The 19,972-nt window shown below is 51.3% G+C and overlaps 1 pseudogene; it reads right to left on the bottom strand.

The window, feature by feature from the left end:
* The window catches only part of LOC128330990 (vomeronasal type-2 receptor 26-like), a 34,760-nt pseudogene that overhangs the window by 7,734 nt on the left and 7,054 nt on the right, over positions 1-19,972 (bottom strand).

Here is a 19,972-nt window from a genome sequence, read left to right as displayed (position 1 = left end):
ACGCAGTGAAAGGCTGCATGCTCACAGCTGAAGGCTTCTCCACCAATAGAATATATGTGTGCAGCACATAAAGTGCTTCTTGAAGTGCTGTGTGTGTCATCCAAAAATATGTCCAAGATGGTTGTGCAGCCCTCAGGGAGATATATTCAGACAGCACAGAGCAGCTAATCTGATTGTCAGCCAATAATTTAGAGTGCAAACCAATGAAATTAATGTTGTACACTAGCACTCGGAGATCAAAAGTGGGAGAGTTCTGAAGCTGCCCACAATCGGATCTACCTGGTTAAACCAGCTGTGCCATGTGATTAAATCTTCATTGATAGTGAATGCTTGATCCGGAGGAGCCTGAGAATCCATCCTGCCAACCTTTACTGTATTAATAGATTGGTTTGAGGAAACAATCCAGTTGATGATATCAAACCCAGCTACTGATTCCATGTTTTGGTCAAATGAAACCTTGTCGCCAGCACTATTGTTAAATGAGACATCCCTCAGATAGTTATGGAGCTAGGTAGAAAAGGAAAATACAAGAGTTTAAAATACTTCTGGTTGAATCTTTCTGGTTGAAAAGTCTAATGGCATCCAGAGGTGCACCTAGCCTGGACCTAATGTCCTTTGGAGACCCCCCTCCTGCAAATTAAGCATTATCATGCTCAGCCAGGTGACTACACCACCCGGGGCAGACTAAAGAGGATTTAGGGGGGCCCAGGGGCTGTGGAGGCCCTGGATTTCAGCCCAGGAGTCCAGGGGTAAGAGCACCTCTGATGGCATCAGCAGAATGAAGGCAATGCTAGGGTCTGGAAAGAATGGTGGAAGAAGTATTCATGTGACCCAAAGATTACTGGAGGACACACAGGAGGAGAGATTCGGCAAAAGAAATTATTGATCTCTGTTCTCATAATTAATCTATAGATTTTGAAAGAAAGGGCAAGAAAGTTGACTAGTGAATGTGAACAAAAGGAAGATGAACATGTGCTAGGGATGTGCATGGAATGGGATTTGCATTCCATTCTGAGCTTGGAACAGAATACAAATGTCATGAATGTTCTGTCAGAACTGGTTGACTTGATTGTTCCAATGGAATGAGCTCAGGAGTGTCCCATTTTAGAGGTGTTTTTCTCCCCTTGCTGACTGGTTTTGGCACTGGCTTCTGACTGGCTTGCAATCTCCTTGCTTCTTGGTTGGCTTGTTATCATACAAATCAACTTGATTTGTTTGGTAACAAGCCAACCAAGAAGCAAAGAGATTGCAAGCCAATCGGAAGCCAATGTCAAAACCAGTCAACAAGGGGGGAAATGCCTCCAAAATGGTGCTTGGAACACTTTTAATGTTCTGACTTGGAACAGGGTCATTCTGTTTCGGACTTGAAACAGGCCCTTTATTTAAAGGGTGTTCTGTTTTGAGCTCGAAATACTTGAAATGGCCTGTTTCAAGTTGGAATGTGTTGAGCTTGAAACGTTCTGCACATCCCTAACATGTGTATGCAAGAAGAGTTTGGGGAGAGAGATTACTATATACATTGTTGCATCCAAAATACAGTGCTCTGCCCATAAGGATACATGATCCATTACCTGCCACAAGTGCTGATTTTGAAGCTTCAGTCTTCCTCCATTCAGCACTGACCTGTGTTTGGGGCTACATGAGGACATAGCATGTAACGCATGGGCCAAAGCATGGACAGCATTGTAGATACTGTAGCTGTGCCCAGTCATACTCATTTCAAAAAAGGTCACAGGAAGGTACTCTAGCTTCTCTTTGCCTGTACAAATATCTCCCTCCACTTTGCCCAGATCTGCATTTGGAAAGACACAACCAAAGGCCTGTTGCCAAAAGTCCTGGATAAAACTATCTTCTTTTGGGGTGGATGGGTTTCTGCTCTCCTCAAATTGGTAAAATCCTGGTAGATCATTGGAGTGAATTGAAAAAGATATTGTACCATGAAAAATGTCTGTGTCCCACGTCCTTTGATAGAGAAATGAAGTGAGTTCCATCTGGGCTGTTGCTATCCAAACGAATCCTTTTTGTATATTTCTTGAATGTTCTGATAAATATGGAAACCATCTAAAAAATGCCATAGAATAAGATTCTCCATAGGCTATCACTATATTGGCTTTACTGTCCATCACTTTATAATGTACTTTCCCCCCTTCTTTCATTGCGTCCAGGGCTTCAGTCATGTAAGTTATTTGGGGGATTTTTTCTATGAAGGCAAAACAAATGCCTCTCTGGGAGAACACTGGAAGCACTATTTGCACAAACCTTTCTCCACTGTCAGTATCCATAGTAAGTACCCCAATCCATGTCCACTCAAAATGCAGAAGTAATAAAAGTATTCCCTTATACTGAAGAGCTTCCTTAGGGGTCATCTGGTAGAAGGGAAGGCCTGGGGTTTTATCATTTATCACTGGAGCAGAGCCATAGATAAGCTGAAGAGAGAAGTGATGGGTCAGGAAAAGAGAAAATAAGAGCACCTATTCAGCACTTTCAAATGTTGCAAGTGTGTTCTGTACATTGCAGCAGTTCTTGGTATGACAGCTTTATTATTCCTATATTGTAAATAACTGGGTGTGAGACTGGGAGAACAGCACCTTGCCTATGGACATCTAGTTGGTTCCCAGATGACAGGAGAACTTCATTAAATATTGTTTGGCTTATGACTCTCATCATAAATAATTTGCCACCATATACCAGAAAATAGTATATTTTCATAACCAGAAAATGCAAGCTGAAGGAGTGACAGAAACATAACCAGTAAGACTCATATGGGAATATGCAGGGGTAAGAAAAAGACAGACATTCAAAGCGCTGATGCCCTACCAGTAAAGGGGGACATGGACAAGTCTGCCCCGCCCGCCCCATGTACTGTCCTCCCTCCCTGCACCCTCCCCTAATAGGCTGAGGTGGGATTGCTGTTTTCCTTTCAGGTCAATCACATGAGCAGCTTGTAGGTTATCAGCCTGCCCAGCAGGCTCTGAGTTCTGAGCCTGGCAAAAGAGCATCTTCTTTTTATTCCCTCTGCTTAACTTCAGTACTGACTGACTGCGACTTCCTCCTGATCTAGGAGAGCTGCCATGTCTGTCTCAGCCTCCAAAAAGCTGGTAGCAGGCTTCAGGAGGGAGGTACTACAGGAGGGAGGTACATACTAGAAGGGACCCACTGAGTTCCTCCCGGCTTTCCCTTAGCGGCGGCTGGAGTGGTCATTCTGTTCCTCATGCTCAACCCACCTCACCTTTGAGGGTTTTAAAAAATAATAACTTCCCTTCTGAGTGCTCTTTCTTTCTTTCTCCTCTCCTTTCTTCATCTACCCTTAATAAATAATAACCACTACCAGCACATTACAATGAGAAGGAAGCATCACATTTTGACTTCTGTTTTCATGCAGGTGTGAGAGAGCATGGGCTGGAGACGGTAGACCACCTGACTCTGGGTGTGATTGCACCCCTGAGATAAACTATCATAAAACAAATTTGTTGCCTTTTAATGGAGAGTACAGTACAATACCACACTAGCCCTTTATATAAACTTGAATATATAGTATTTGTTAGTATTTTGTTGAAAAACTGTCTTTCTGACCAGTTCATTTGCATTCCTTTGCAATGTCCTACTTTTATGTCCCAATTCTAATTACAAACAGCAACAGCAGGAGAGGTGGTCTGCTTTGCAAAACTACCAGCAGCCAACAGTGTGGCAATTGAGGGGTGGGAAGTGGAATTCCCACCCTTACCTTTAAGAGGTGGGTTAAGGTGGGAGGGTACTGAAGCCAGCTCTGTGCAAGCATGCAGTTTGTGCTGGGGCAGCTGCCTCTGCTGGTCAGCAGTCCAGTGATCAACCATGCACTTACCACATGCATCTGCCTTCACTGGCTGCCACTGTACACAAAAAGGAACACATGTAAATCGAAGTGTTTGGCGGGGGGGGGGATCTCTAATGACAGCCAATAACACTGCAGTTGAATTTTCAGTGTTGAATTTCAACACTGCAGTTGAATTTTCAGATTGCTTCGGCGAGGGCTATATCTCTTCCACACACCCTCAGCCACAATGTACAAGAAGATCATCTAGTTCAGTAATAAGAGCAAAACATGGCATCTTTTAAAGCTCTCCTTTAAAACTACATTTCCAGACCTTATGGCTGGGATATGTGTGGGGGTGTGCATAGAACCAGTTGGCCCATTTCAGTTCGAGTCCGGACCAGACTCGAACCCATCTGGGCCAGTTCGGTCTGGCACCCAATCGAACCCACCCCATTTGGTTCGGTTCGGGGGGGGGGTCGCGAACATTTTAACATTAAAAAAAAATTTTTTTTTACCTTACTCCCCTCGGGGGAGTTGCTGGAGGCGGCGGGGGGTTCTGTAGAGGCTCCCCCTCCCCTCCGCCGGCTTTAATTATGCCCCCTCTGGCCACTTCAGCGGGCTCTTCATTGGCCATTCTTCCTGTTTCCGCTGGTCCTTCTGTGCAACCATAGAGTTGCTGGTGGCCAGATAAGACAGCCCTGCCTTGTTGCCAATGTCCCCGCCTCCTGAACTGCTGTTGAGGATCCCATCCAGCCGGTGCTCTGGCTCAGTGCTCTTATGCCAACTCCAGCCCCATGAACCTCTTCCTTAACGGCTTCCTTCCACTTTGGCAGCAGGGGGGTCTACTCCAACCCATTCCTGGACTTGGTCTTTGCCAAGGCTGTCTCACACCCGCCCAACTCCGCTGCTGTCCCTGTGTACCCTGTGTGCCCTCCTCAAGCCTTGGCTGCCAAGCGCCCACCCACCTGTGCCCACCCACCAAATTTACAGTCCAGTAAATTGGCATTGCTCATCTTAATGTGAGTTTCTTGAAGGCAAATGTCTGTTTTTTCCCTTTTCAATTTCAGAAAGGTTTCCCCCCTTTAAAGCTGGTTATACAGGCCATTAACATTTACATTAATTATTTTTAATTCACCCATGATTCTAAGTAATTAATATTATCTTGACCTGATCTATTCTTTGTCTTTCTTTCTAAAAAGCCAAAGCTTGGTCCCGTTTCAAATCTTCAGATGGGTCTCCATCTGGGGTTTTATCTGGCACATTCGAAGTATTTGTCACATTGAGAGAAACCAGTAGAATGCTTCTTGCCTTCCCTCAATCCATAAAAACTTCCAAACAGAAAGGTACTGCCCACCTATATTTAATCCCTTTTTCCTGGAAAAAAACTATCAAAGATTTTAATTCCCAACATTTTCTTAAAATATCAGCAGAAACATCTGGCAGAATTTCAATCTGTTTGACTTCAGGTTTCAGTGGGGAATCTCTTTGTGCATGAAATATTGCTTCTTTGATCCTTTTATTTGCAAATTTTATCACTATATCTCTTGGAAAATTCTTTTCTTGAGCATACCTAGAGTTGGCAACTTTAGGTTTCTGAGAAGCTGTCACTTGTGGCAGCACATGCCAAGCAAGCCAAAGAAATGCAATTTGAAAATATGGTCATGCTCTGATGCAAAAACATCCTACCAACTAACAGGTAATGTTTACCTTGGAAGCAAGCTGGAGGAGACTGCTATGAAGACAAGTAAGCCTGAACATTGTGCAGCAATGTGTGCGGCCATGGAAAAATGGTTTAGGCCACTTCAGGTGAATTGCTCCTCTACCTGTACTCCAAGAATGTGCATGTAGAGGGGAGATTTAGATTAGCAACCTTCTCACGCAATTGAAGAATGCACCAAGAGTGCACCAGCACATCCACCAGTGACATCAGGGCAGAGGCCTTCTTGCCGTGGCCCTGATGTTATTGCATGTGCAGGGCTGTGTTCATCTGAACCTGTCCTCAGAGACTTGTAATGGAGGATAATGTTTTTTTTGGAGGATCTACTGAGCAAGGGGTTGTCCTTTGTAGGCATTATGAGATACAATGACCAGGAGAGGAGAGATGGTCTTGTGGTAGCAAGCATGACTTGTCCCCTTAGCTAATCAGGGTCTGCCCTTGGTGGATTTATTTATTTATTTATTTGATTTATATACTGCCCTTCCAAAATGGCTCAGGGCGGTTTACAATTAAAACAAGCCACTAAAACAATAAAAAGCTAAAACAAATTAAAAACAATATAACAATTAACAATTTTAAAATATTTTAAAACAGCAATTAAACAATTTACAGCAATTAAAAGCCCCAAAATCGGGTTAAAATTTAAAAACCCTGGAAAGCCAGGCCAAAAAAATACGTTTTAAGGGCTCTCCTGAAGGCTAATAGAGAATTCAAATTACGGATTTCCGCAGGGAGCGTATTCCACAGCCCCGGAGCAGCCATAGTGAAGGCCCGCCTCTGAGTCGCCACCAGACGAGCTGGTGGTAACTGGAGACAAACCTCCTCAGATGACCTTAATGTGCGGTGGGGATCACACAGAAGAAGGCGCTCTCTAAGGTAACTTGGGCCTAAGTCATTCAGGGCTTTAAAGGTAATCACCAGCACTTTGTATTTTGCCTGGAAACATATAGGCAGCCAGTGCAATTGTTTCAAAATAGGCATATTATGGTCTCTCTGGGTTACCCCGAGACCAATCTGGCTGCCGCATTCTGAACTAATTGAAGTTTCCGAACTACGTACAAAGGAAGCCCCACATAGAGCACATTGCAATAGTTAAGCCGGGAGGTTACCAGCTGGTGCACCACTGTTTTGAGGTCATCCTCCTCAAGGAATGGACGCAGCTGTCGAATCAGCCGAAGCTGATAGAAAGCACTTCTGACCATGGCCTCCACCTGAGAAACCAGGGTGAGGCTTGGGTCCAGGAGTACTCCCAAGCTGTGCACCTGCTCTTTCTGGGGGAGTGTAACCCCATCCAGCACAGGGAGATCTAACTCACTCCTCAGATTCTGAGCCCCCACAATGAGCACCTCCATCTTGCTTGGATTCAGCTTAAATATGTTCTCCAGCCCATTACTGCCTGTAGGCAGGCATTTAAAGAGTGAGTGTCATTTCCTAAAGATGAAAAGGAGAAGTACATTTGGGTGTCATCAGCATACTGATAACACCCAGCACCAAACCTCCTGATGACCTCACCCAGCGGTTTCATGTAGATATTAAAAAGCATTGGTGACAGAATGGAGCCCTCAGGGACTCCATATAATAGCTCCTGCTTTGCGGAGCGACTGTCACCAAGCTCCACCATCTGGGATCTACCTGAGAGATAGGAACGGAACCGCTGCAAAGCAGTGCCCCCTATTCCCAACTCCTCCAGGCGACCCAGAAGGCAGTGCCCAGGAGCACTTTTCATCAGCTTTGGCTGATATGTCAGCTACACCCATTTCTGGCCATGGTCAGATGATACCATCTGACAATGATACCATGGTCATGATACCATGGTCAATGGTATCGAACGCCGCTGAGAGATCCAAGAGGACCAACAGAGTCACACTCCCTCTGTCGATTCCCCAGTAAAGGTCATCCATCAGGCCAACCAAGGCTGTCTCATCCCCATAGCCCATTCTAAAGCCAGTTTGAAATGGGTCTGATAATCAGTTTCCTCCAAAACTGCCTGGAGCTGGTTAGCCACCCCGCTCTCGATTACCTTGCCCAGCCAGGGGAGATTGGAGATTGGCCTATAACTATCCATCGCTGAGGGATCCAGGGCAGGCTTCTTAAGAAGAGGCCTAACTATTGCCTCCTTCAAACAAGGAGGCACCCTACCCTCCCCCAGCGATGCATTTATGATATTAACTAGGCCATCTTCAACAATCTCTCCAATAGATCGAAGCATCCAGGTCGGGCAAGGATCCAGAGAACAAGGGGTAGTCCGTACCACTCCAAGCAGCTTGTCCACGTCATCAGGAGTCACAGATTGAAACTGATCCAACCTAACACTGCAAGAGGGATTGCTGGATACCTCCTTCACAGACCCTGCAAAAATAGTGGAGTCCAAGTAGGCCCGAATACAGGAGATTTTATTCGCAAAGAACCCACTAAAGGCGTCACAGCAGAGTGTCTCTGGGAGTTGATTTGAGGCAGAAGGAGCAGAGATTATACTCCTCACCACCCGGGATAACACTGCCGTACATGAACCAGCAGACGCAATGCGCGCCAACCAAAAATGTTTTTTTGCTGTGCGCACTGCCATTGCATAGGTCTTCAAATCGGCTCTATGCTGCATCCTGTCAGATTCCAGCTGAGTTCTCCTCCACTTGCGTTCCAGTCGCCTACCAAGCCGCTTCATCCCCCGCAACTCCTCCGTGTACCGGGGGCCATCTTAGAAGCAGGCCTGGAGGAACGCTTAGGAGCAATAATATCTACTGCCCTGGTGAGTTCTCTATTCCATGTTCCCACCAGGGCATCGACAGAATCACCGGCCGCACCAACATCGAAACCCTCCAAGGCCTTTTGGAAACCTGCTGGGTCCAGCAGCCTTTTTGGGTGGACCATCCTAATAGGTCCATCACCCCTGCAGGGGTGGATTGTGACCGTGATTCCAACCTTAACCAGGTAGTGATCCATCCATGACAATGGGGTAACCATCGGATTCCCCACCCATGGAACACCCCCCTGATCCGAACAGAAGATCAAATCCAGTGTGTGGCCGGCAACATGAGTTGGTTCAAAAATTAATTGGGATAGGCCCATAGTTGTCATGGCCACTATGAACTCCTGAGCTGCACCAGACAAGCCAGCCCCAAAGTGGATATTGAAGTCCCCCACACCAAGAGCCTGGGGGACTCCAACACCAATTCTGCGACCAGCTCCGTCAGCTCAGTTAGGGAGTCAGTTGGGCAGCGGGGTGAACGGTACACCAACAGAATCCCCAGTCTATCCCTAGTTCCCAGCCTTAAAAATACACACTCAATATAGGTCAACTGTCTCACAGGGGCCCTGGTAAGGGAGATAGTATTTTTATGGACCACAGCCACTCCATCCCCCCACCCACTTCCCCTAACCTGCTCCACAACAGAGTAACCTGGAGGAAGAAGCTGAGCCCACACTGGGCCACTCACTTCCCCCAACCAGGTCTCAGTTATGCATGCCAGGTCAGCTCCCTCATCCATGATCAGATCATGAACAATTTCGGTCTTGTTTTGAACTGACCTGGCATTACAAAGGAGCAAGGTCAGGCTCTGTGGGTAGTTGGTGCTGCTCCCCAAGGCCTGAGAGTTGTCAGAACAGTTGGAAGTAGAAATAGTTACTAAATTACTAATTTCTCTTCCCCTGTAACAGCCAGCTGTTCTGCCAGTGCCAATTCTTCTATTCCCCACCACTACAGCAATAGCTGCCCCAAGGCTGCCAGGCACACCCCCTGCATCATCCCCCTCAGGAGAGCCCAAACACATCTCCTCAACTAGGCCTCGCACACCTTAGGGCAATAAAAACAGCACTTGACCCAAAAAATCTACCCACCCACAAAACAACCATCCCCCAGCCCTCAGTCCTACCCCCGAAGGCCCGGACCCGAAGGCCGGCCCCCTTTGGTGGCCGGCTTCGGCAGCCGCCTACAGGCAGGCCACCGGCCACACCGCCGGCCACGCCGCCAGCGTGTCTTCAGCAGTATTTATGAGTCTCTAAAGCTACCCAGCAGCCCCTTCTGCCACAAAGGACTGCTGGCCGACACAGGTGCTAGTTGTCAGGATTTCTGAAGGCAGCAGGCTGGCAGGCAGCTCCTCGTCAGGGCAATATGGAACACAAACCCAGAGGGCCAGATGTATCGTCCAAGCGGGGGGGGGGGGAGGAAACAACAACAGCCAGACCCTCAAACTTTTCTCCTCCTCCTCCTCCTCCTCCTCCTCCTCCTCCTCCTCCGTCATTTGAATGGGAGACCACATTTGAACACTGTAAGATATTCTCCTCAGGGGATGGAGCTGCTCTGGGAAGAGCAGAAGGTTCCAAGTTCCCTCCCTGGCATCTCCAAGATAGGGCTGAGAGAGATTCCTGCCTGCAACCCTGGAGAAGCCGCTGCCAGTCTGTGTAGACTATATTGAGCTAGATAGACCAATGGTCTGACTCAGTATATGGCAGCTTCCTCTGTTCCTATGTCCAGACATACCCCAAGATTCAACCACATTCACAAAGGGAAGCACTGTCATCTGTTTTTGGCTCAGACAGCAGATCATGGTCTTGTGTGTACTCAAGAACTCCAAGGACAGCTGATAAGAAACCAAGCAAATGATGTGATGGTAGTGGAAGATTGGTTGGCATAAAGAATTTGACCAACTCCCAGACCTATGACATCTGCCTTTAGGTCTGTCACCGAGTGTCCTTCCAGCTGAATTGCTGAGAACTGAATTGTTGAAGCATGGATCCTCATTAGTGTGGTATTTGAAGTGTTCACTTTTCTTAGCTGAGAAATAGGGATGTGCATAAAACCGGTTCTCCCGGTTCGGTTCGGGTCCGAACCGGGTCCGGACCGGACCTGGGTGGTTCGGTTTTGGTTTTGCCAGACCACCCCCCCAGTCCGGTTCGGTTTCGAACCGGTTCGGATCTGAACCGAACTGGTTCAGATCACAAAAAGTGGCTGGTTTTGAAGGGGACATTGTGTTCTACCTGCCACCCAAATTTCAAGTCGATTGGACCTTCCTCTGATTTTTTACAATTTTTTTTCAAAAAATAAATTTTTGCCCATAACTCACAATGTGGAGCCCTTAGGGGCAAAAAAGCTGGGGTGGGTGGTAGCCAGCCACGGGTGTCCTCCACCCCAAAAATCCCAAGGCAATTGGTGGCTCCTAGTATTATTGGTGAATTTCTGAAGAAAATTTTTTTCCATTGGCTAGAATGGGGGTTTGGGGCTGCCCCAGACCCACCTCTGTGGGGTGGCAGCACCCCCAAAGTGGGTCCGGGGCCATGGCAAAAATGCCCTCAGTCCCTCCCAGCAATCCCCGGAGAGATAGGAGTGATGGTTCTGTTGTTTTTCTGAGGTATTCTGAGTGTAGATTCTATGATAGCTTATGAGATTTCCAATGAGACACCATGAATCCACTCTCATTTGCTATCACAGAATCCACACTCACTCAGAACACCTCAGAAAAACAACAGAACCATCACTCCTATCTCTACGGGGATTGCTGGGAGGGACTGAGGGCATTTTTGCCATGGCCCCGGACCCACTTTGGCGGTGCTGCCACCCCACAGAGGCGGGTCTGGGGCAGCCCCGAACCCCCATTCTAGCCAATGGAAAAAAATTTTTTCTTCAGAAATTCACCAATAATACTAGGAGCAACCCAACAATTGCCACCCCATCTTTTTGGCCCCTCTCTCTGGGCGCCCTAACACGTAACACCTAGTCAGTCCATCTTAATGCCTACCTACTACCACCACTCCTATCCAAGCAAGTAAGAGGAGGACACTCAGAGAGACAACACCCACTCTCTGATCTAACAAAAAGGCCACTGCTGTGCTGCCTGCCAGCACAGCAGCAGCAGCGGAGCAACACACTAAGCACAAGAGCAGCACACACAGAGAAGAAGCAGGAGGCGGAGCAGCAGAGCAGCAGACCTGCCGCTCTGCATGATGGGTGACGTGATGCCCAAAGAAACCACCGCCTCACTCAGTGCCTGCCACTGACTAGGCCCGACAGACAGAAGCCAGCCAACCTGCTCTGCTCTGCTCTGATGTTCCGCATGGATGATGCACACACACCCTACATCTGCATCCAAATGACCAGACCAGACCAGACCAAGTGCGCAGAGTCAGCACAGGCCAGCAGCCACCAGCCCAGCAACAACAACAGCTACTACTGCTACCACCACAACCAGTGTTGCCGCTACAATAACATTCCCAGTCCAGTCACGCGCGCCACAGCCTGAGCCTAGCACACAGCCAACAGCTGCTGCCAGCCAGTGCCTGGCAAGCCCAGCCAACATGAGGAGGAGAGAGCTAAGTAGACGGCGCACGCACATCACCAACCCATCACGACGGTGCAACTGCAAGGGGAGAGGGCACAATTACAGGCAGCAGGAGGAGGAGGAGGCAAGGCAATCCTAGCACAGATTTGAAAGTTTAAAATCCACCAGGACATCTTCTAGAATCTAGACTTCTGTTTTTTCTACCACCAGCTGTAGTGTCTAGTTAGTCAGTGTGCTGTGCAGCTGAGCTGCGTGTGAGGAAGGATGATTGTAGCTAGTTCTTTAGTTTCAGCAGACTGAGCATTGAGCATGGGCAGTGGCCTTGGGAAGCAACACAATTACACGACACTCACCTGCTGCTGCTGGTTCTAGAAGTTGCCTCTTCTCGTCTTTTCACCTCTTTGTGTGTGTGTGTGTGTGTGTGTGCAGTGAGTGCATGCCTTTTGCCTTGCTGGAAAGAAATGCTTCTCTGGTCCACCACCACATATCTGCTCAAGGACACAGAGGCCCAAGGCAGAGGTGGTGGCACCAGTGTGAGTGCATGTGTGCTGGTGGTGTTTGCCACCACAGGTGTTTTGTGTGTGTATGTGTGCGCTGCTAGCTAGGAGGGGGGAGGGAGGGAGGCAGGGAGGCAGGGGGGAGGAAAGGGGAGGGGGAGAGGGATGTAGAGGGGATTGAAGGGGGGAGGGTCCAGCTCAGAGTTGGTCAGCCACATATTTGTGCACACACATGCTCACGTGTGTGCTTCGGTGGGAGAGACCAGACTCTCATCATCTGCCAGACCGGGGTTAGGGGCAGGTGAGGCGGTGGTGGGCTGGAAGGGAGGGAGGATGGAAGGTGGTGAAGAGGAAGGGGAGAGGATGAGAGGGGAAGGATGGAAGGAGGCATGGGGGGGAGGGAGTTGGGGGGGAGGAAAAAAAACATGTAGACAGACACCACACTACACACAGAAAGCATCCACACACAGAGACAGTGCTAGGCATCCATTCACACAGACAGACAGACAGACAGACACACAACAGGAAGAGACAGACTGAGCCTGCACCACACACACACACACAGACCCAATTCCCCCCTCTGCACAGTTATCAATCAATATGTTGTGTTGGCAGCCAGTTCATTGCTATTCTGATGGTTTGGGTTTTTTTGCCATCAGCCAACATCAACAGTGACCACAATCAAGATGAACATAAGATGATAATAATTCATTCGTTTCATTTGAAAAAATCACCCAATCATTTTCTCCATGTAAACCAAGTCCCCCACACATGATTTCTGGTAACATTTTCAATAAAATCAATTCATTTGGCATTCATCATTTTGTTCTCCCTTTGTCACCTTTTTTTCTTTCTTTTGCATAATTTTGAGGCTTGATTTTAACATGGGGTTTTAAAAGAAAAATTTATTTACATGTTTATTTACATACAGTATTTACATATCTACACTGCATTTTAGAACGCATACCCGCCGCTGCCGCTAAGTCTAGTACTCTGTGGGCTGTGCTACTTTGGGGGGGGTGTGCCGTGCCCACGCCAGGTCCCCAAATGCTGACAGGTGGATAGATAAAGGGCCTGTGCTGGTCAGCATTGGGTTTCTTTTTAGGTGGGCGTGGGCATTGTAAACATCTGGCCAGTCGCAGCACTACAACTACTACTACAACTGCATCTCTGTGTGGGCACACTACACGCTGCGACTGGCTGGCATGGCTCAGCATCTGTCACGTCAGCTCAGCTAGAGGTGGAAGGGGGGAGGGTAGGGATAAGCACAGAGTTCGAGCCAGGCAGGTGACCAACCATGGGGCAACCCACGGTAATCACTCGCCCGTCTCAAACTCCAGCTTGGGGTAGCCCAACAGGGGGAGGTTCACCTTCAGGAAGACCAGCTGCTCCACCAGACCAGGGTCCAAGCGGGAGCGAGAGGGTGTCACCACGTCCCCGGCACGTGAAAACACCTGCTCGCTCTGGACACTGGTTGGGGGGCAGGAGAGGAGGCGCACAGCCACCACCGCCAGGTCCGGCCAGACTTGGCGGCGGCTCGCCCAGAACTGTGCGCAGTCCACGCCGTCTCCCTCCACAGGCTCCTCCAAGTACTGCGCAACGCATTGCTCAGCACTGGAGGGGGGCCTGGCAGGTCGAGCCTCCCGCATACCAGGCATGGCGCCATAGCAGAACCGCTGAAACCACTGGGCGGATCTCGAGTCGGTAGCAAATGGCTGCTGCGATGGCGCTGCCTGGGATGCCGCGCTGCTGGACTGGGAAGAGGGAGGGGAAGGGGAAGCTGACGCCGGCTGGCCGCCCATGCTGCTGCTGGGTGCGGGTTGGGCCGCGAGGGCTGCCCCCGCACCACTACCAACACCCTGGTCTCTGCGGGCCCTAGCGGCCTCCTCCTCCCTAACCTTCTCGACCAGGATGCCCTTCCACCTGGGCAAGTCGTCGGCACTCACAGCATTGCCCTTGAGGGCTGGGTGACAGAGACAAGCGAGGACATACTCCTCCCTGTCTCCCAGCACATCAACGAGCCGCTTGTCAACCCCAGACCTCAGCCTCCCAGCCAGAGCACGACCCTCTGGCGTGGTCAGAGAGATATGGAGTCCACCCATCAGCTTCTCGAGACCAACAGCTGTGGGCAGCGCCTGGCTCAAGGGAGTGGTGTCGCCACACAAGCCCTTCGTGGCAAGCTGGAAGGGCTCGAGTGCCGACACCGCCTCGGACATCTGCTTCCACTCTGCGTTCGAGAAGTCGCAGACATCCAAGGACTCGTCCCTCGCCAGGGCGACAAGGGCTCTCTCCTGCTCCAACAGGCGCTGGAACAGGAGGAAGGTGGAGTTCCACCGCGTCTCCACATCCGTAGGGATGAGATGGCGAGGAAGGCCAAGGTCATCCTGCTTCTGGCGAAGCAGTCTCCTGGACTTCTCGCTGCGGTGGAAGTGGGCGGCCAGCTTGCGGGACTTATCCACAAGCGTGGCCGTGGCAGCAGCAGCAGCTGCGATGAGGCGGGCCCCCTTCTCCTGGGACGCCTTCAGCTCCTTAAGGCCAAGGGCGTCCCTGACGGTCAGATGGAGCGTGTGTGCCATACACCGTATGTTCACACAGTCCATGACTGTCTCGACAGCGCCGGTAACGTTGGCTCCATTGTCGGTGACAATGAAGCCGCGGGAGAGGTGTGGACACCCGCCAATCCACTCCTCTATCTGGCGGTCGAGTACGGCCGCCACCTCCTCCGCGGTGTGCCTCGTGTCCATCGTCTCCACGTGCAGGACGGCCCACCTGTGCCGTAGTGCAGTGGGAGCCGCGCCGGACCCGGAAGCATCGCCCGCGGTGGTCCCCTAACTCTCCGGTCCCCAACAGTGGGCAGTGAGGGCCAGGAAAGAAGCGTGCATCCCACTGACACTGGTCCAAAGGTCAGTCGTGAAATGCACGCTTGTCCCGGCCGGAGCAGCACGCAGCTCGGCCGACACGAGTTCCCTGCACCGGGAGGGGAGGTGTTCCCTGCACAGGGAGCGGAGGTGTTCCCTGCACAGGGAGGGGACCACGTTCCGGCTGAACGTGGTCCTTGAGGGGATGACGTATTCGGGAGCCAGGTATTGGAGAATACGGCGGAAGCCGTTGTTCTCGACCACCTGAAACGGCTGGTCATCGGTGGAAATCATCTCCCCTATGAGGCGGGTGAGGTGATGATGGTCCACGCGAACAATACGCTGGCTGCCCGAGGACTGTGTCCACCGCTGGACGGGCAGTGTAGCCTGCCTGCTGGCTGGCACACTGCCGCTTCCCGCCCTAGTGGCAGATGCACAAGGCGCACTAGCGCTGCCAGCCTGTCCCCTGAGACCTGGGTGGTGACGCTCTATGTGTCTCCACATAGGCGTCGTACCCAGGTGCGCAGGGTCCCTTCCACGGCTGACAAGCATCCTGCAGTGGACACAGCGGGCGTGGAATGGGGAATCTTGAGGGACCTCAAAATGCACCCATGCACCACTGCCCTTGGCCTCCTGCGCCCTGGGCGCCGTCCTAGGCCGTTTCTCGCAGGGTGGCTGCAGTCCTGGGGGGGGGCGGCCGCCGCTGCCTGCCCACTGCTGCCACCCAACCCGCCCCTTCCGCCCTCCACAGCGGAGGAAGGGCCCGGCTCAACTGGCATCGGAGAGGCAGGCCTCTCCTCCACCACCTCGCCAGACCGCTCCCCACCAGAGTGTCGGGCTTCACGAGGGGGGGCCCCACTGAGCGGCGAAAGGATAGGGGGAAGGGGCCCCAGAGGGAGGGAGAACCTGGCTGCATCGCTGCCAGCCGCACGGTCCTCACCGCCCTCTACCTGCTCTTCCAACTCCACAGTCTCCTCCACCTCAACAACTGGCGGTAGCTCAGCAGCACCTGGTGCCGCCGGCGAGGAGGGACCCGCCACAGCCCTAACGGTGCCTCTGCCTCTGCCGCGATTGGTGGCAGCAGGCGTGGGGAACTGAATCCTGCGCACCAAAGATGGGGCCGGAGCAAAGAATTCTCCAATGGGGAGAACTGGGGTGTCCTCAGGCTCCCCGCGTCCTCTCCCTCCCCGTGCCGCAGGCGCACCCCGCACCTGGCCTCTCCCACCTCTGCCTGCCAGCCTTGAGCGAGCCCTGCCCGCCACACGGCGCTCAGACATGCTGCTAGGTCAGAAGGAGGGAGACTTTAGGAGGAAGGCCAGAGACAGGGTCAAAAAAATAATTTGGAGGAGCTTAGGGGCCAAAAAAAAGGCAGCTGATTTGGAGACGGCGGGGGGGGGGGGAGTTTGTTTTTAAAAAAGGAAGCCAATTGGGGGGAAAGGAAGACTTTTTGATGGGGGGGAGCCAATTGAAGTGAGGGGGAGGGTGTCCTTTTAGAATTTGGGACTCGGGAGTCAACCAAGCCAATTGGGGAGATGGGTCTGGGAGGGTTTTTTTAAAAAATAGGGGGTTAAAGGGTGGACCCCTGGTGTGGGTGGCACGGGCAGTTGGGTGGAGTAGTTGTGGTGTGGGTGGCAAGTTTTTAACTTTTTTGGGGGGGCGAGTGGATGGGGGGAGGGCACAGCACCTACCGGGGGTGGGGGAGGGACGCAGTCAACGCTTGGGAACCTGCAGATCAAAGGAGGAAAGCCTTATTTAGTGAACTGGAACACAAAGTGTGGGTTCTGGGGGGTGGTTCTCAAGTAATGCTCCTGTGGGGGGAGCATCAAACTCAATGCAGCCTATTTAGTGACTCTAAATTGCACACAACCAAAACCAGAACCCAGTCACACCTAAACAGAGGTTGAACCCACCCACTCTGTGACTCTGCCCGCCCAATGCCATGGCAAGCAAGCAGCAGCAAACACTTGATGGCAGCATCATGGATTGAACATCATCATCATATGTGTGTATTGGCCCAGCATGTAGTGGCAGCATCAGAACCCAGGACCCCACTCAGACTGCCCCAGAGGCAAGGAAACACTCTGGAAGAAGGCACCTGTTCAAAAACCACCTGCAAGACGCATGCAATGCAACGCAACACACAGCAGCAGCAATTTCTTTATTGGGCATGAAGACACAAGTTACAACGGTACATCTCCTCTCCCTCCTCCCCACACCCAAATGCATTTCAAGATAGGGGTGTCCCTATTTAAAACCGCCAGCTAGGGAGAGAAAGGGGGCAACAAAAGGTGCACAATTGCACACGCACTAACCCCTCTTCTTCCGGTCCTTCTCCTGCCGCTCACTGCTGGTCACGGATGCGCCGCCAACAGCCAACCCCCTGGGCTGGGACACAACAGGGCGGCCGCACGAGGCACAGGCAACCGGGGTAGTTCAACGATGGAGGGGCAGAAGTGAGGAGACCACACTATTTATGTGTTGTTGCTCAACTCACCCCCAAGCAGAGACAAATGAAATAAAACAACTTTCAAAAGAAAAATAACCGATGGCGGGGACCTCCAGGTGAGGTCGGAGGTAGGATACTGTGTGGCTGCAGCTGTGGGAGGAAGAAGAAGTGAAGGGATGAGGAGAGAGAAAGAGAGAGAGAGAGGAAGAAGAGAGGAGGAGCTGTAATGTAGCAGCAGGGAGGGGGATTCGGGTGTGGGAGGAGGACAGCAGCAGCAGCGGTGACGGTCCCAAGAGGGGGAGAGACCAACAGAGGGTGTTGGGGGGGTGGAGTGTGTTTCAGGGGGTCTGGGGTATGTAGCAGGGAGTCGGGGGGCAAGAGGGGGAGAGACCAACAGAGGGTGTTTGGGAGGTGGAGTGTGTTTCAGGGGGTCTGGGGTATGTAGCGGGGAGTCAGGGGGGCAAGAGGGGGAGAGACCAACAGAGGGTGTTTGGGGGGTGGAGTGTGTTTCAGGGGGTCTGGGGTATGTAGCGGGGAGTCAGGGGGGCAAGAGGGGGAGAGACCAACAGAGGGTGTTTGGGGGGTGGAGTGTGTTTCAGGGGGTCTGGGGTATGTAGTGGGGAGTCAGGGGGGCAAGAGGGGGAGAGACCAACAGAGGGTGTTTGGGGGGTGGAGTGTGTTTCAGGGGGTCTGGGGTATGTAGCAGGCAGTCAGGGGGGCAAGAGGGGGAGAAACCAGAGGGTGTTTGGGAGGTGGAGTGTGTTTCAGGGGGTCTGGGGTATGTAGCGGGGAGTCAGGGGGGCAAGAGGGGGAGAGACCAACAGAGGGTGTTTGGGGGGTGGAGTGTGTTTCAGGGGGTCTGGGGTATGTAGCAGGGAGTCAGGGGGGCAAGAGGGGGAGAGACCAACAGAGGGTGTTTGGGGGGTGGAATGTGTTTCAGGGGGTCTGGGGTATGTAGCAGGGAGTCGGGGGGCAAGAGGGGGAGAGACCAGAGGGCAGGGTGTGTTTTGGGGGGATTAGTATGCGTCAAGGGGGATGAATCTGGGTGGGAGTGGGCAGGCAGGGCAGGAGTGGAGGAGGAGGAGGTGGCAGTGGGGGGAGTGGGTTTCTGGAGGGGAGGGAGGGGGGAAGCTGGGAGCAGAGGGCCACACAGAGAGGGGAACAATCAATGAATCAATCAAAGCAAACCAAACAATATGAAAAAAAGTCCAAAAAAAAAACACACCTGGGAACAATGGGCAGAAAGTCTGGGGGGGGGGGGGAGAGGAACCAACAACAACCAGCAGGGAGGAATGGGACACACACACAGCAAAACCAGAACCAAAAGAAGCTAATTGATTTCACACAAAAAACCAAAGTAACTAAGACAGGACTCAACAGGCAGCAGCAGCAGCACCAGGGAGGATGGGGAACAACACTCAGTCTGGGTGGGAGGGGGCAGGCAGGGCAGGAGTGGAGGAGGAGGAGGTGGCAGTGGGGGGAGTGGGTTTCTGGAGGGGAGGGAGGGGGTAAGCTAGGAGCAGGACCACACAGGGGAACAATCAAATTTGAATCAAAACAATCTATACATAAAGTAAAAAAAAGGAAACCAAAGGGCAGCCAGAAAGTCTCAGGGCGGGGGGGGGGTAACAACTACCAGGGGGAGGGACTGGGGGAGTGGGTGGGACACACACAGGGAGCAAAACCAAAACCAGAACCTAATTCCACAAAGAAATCCAAAGAATGCAAGGCTCAACAGGCAGCAGCACAGGAGGGAAACAATCTTATCTGGGTGGGAGGGAGGGAGGGAGGGAGGGGGGGAAGCTAGGAGCAGGGCCAGAGGGGAACAAATTAACAATCAAAATCAGAACACAAGGAATCCAATTGCAGCAATAATATAACCTAAATCCTCAGAAACACAACTCAGACAGGCAGCCAGCAATAACAATAGCAGAAGTTATTAATTAAAAACCAAAATCAGCAAATATATAAATTTACACAGAAGCAATAATTGAATGAAACTCAAAAAGTGGAACAAAAGTCAGGCAAGGCACAAAAACAGGAAAGCAATGCAGAAGATGGGGGTGGGGGGGGGAGGAGGGAAAGCCAAAACTTTGGGAGAAGGGTTGAGAGAGAAAGGGTGAAGAGAACAGAAAACACAACAGGAAAAGTTGGAAAAAGTTGAGGGGAAAGTATTAAAGAGGTTTGGACAGAGACAGACAGAGGGCAGATGGACAAGGTGGCACACAACAACACACAGAGAGAGCAGAGAGACAGACACACAGTCAGCAGGGACTCACAGCAGACACCAGCAGCAAAAGAGCAAGCAAGGTCTCAGAGATGATCCCACAACTGCAGCCAAGAGAAGTTTCCAGAGAAGAGGCTTGGGTTTATATAGGTTTGAAATTCC

Source organism: Hemicordylus capensis, chromosome 6, assembly GCF_027244095.1.
Source record: "Hemicordylus capensis ecotype Gifberg chromosome 6, rHemCap1.1.pri, whole genome shotgun sequence".
NCBI classification, from domain to species: Eukaryota; Metazoa; Chordata; class Lepidosauria; order Squamata; family Cordylidae; genus Hemicordylus; species Hemicordylus capensis.
This window is presented reverse-complemented; position numbering and strand designations above follow the sequence as displayed.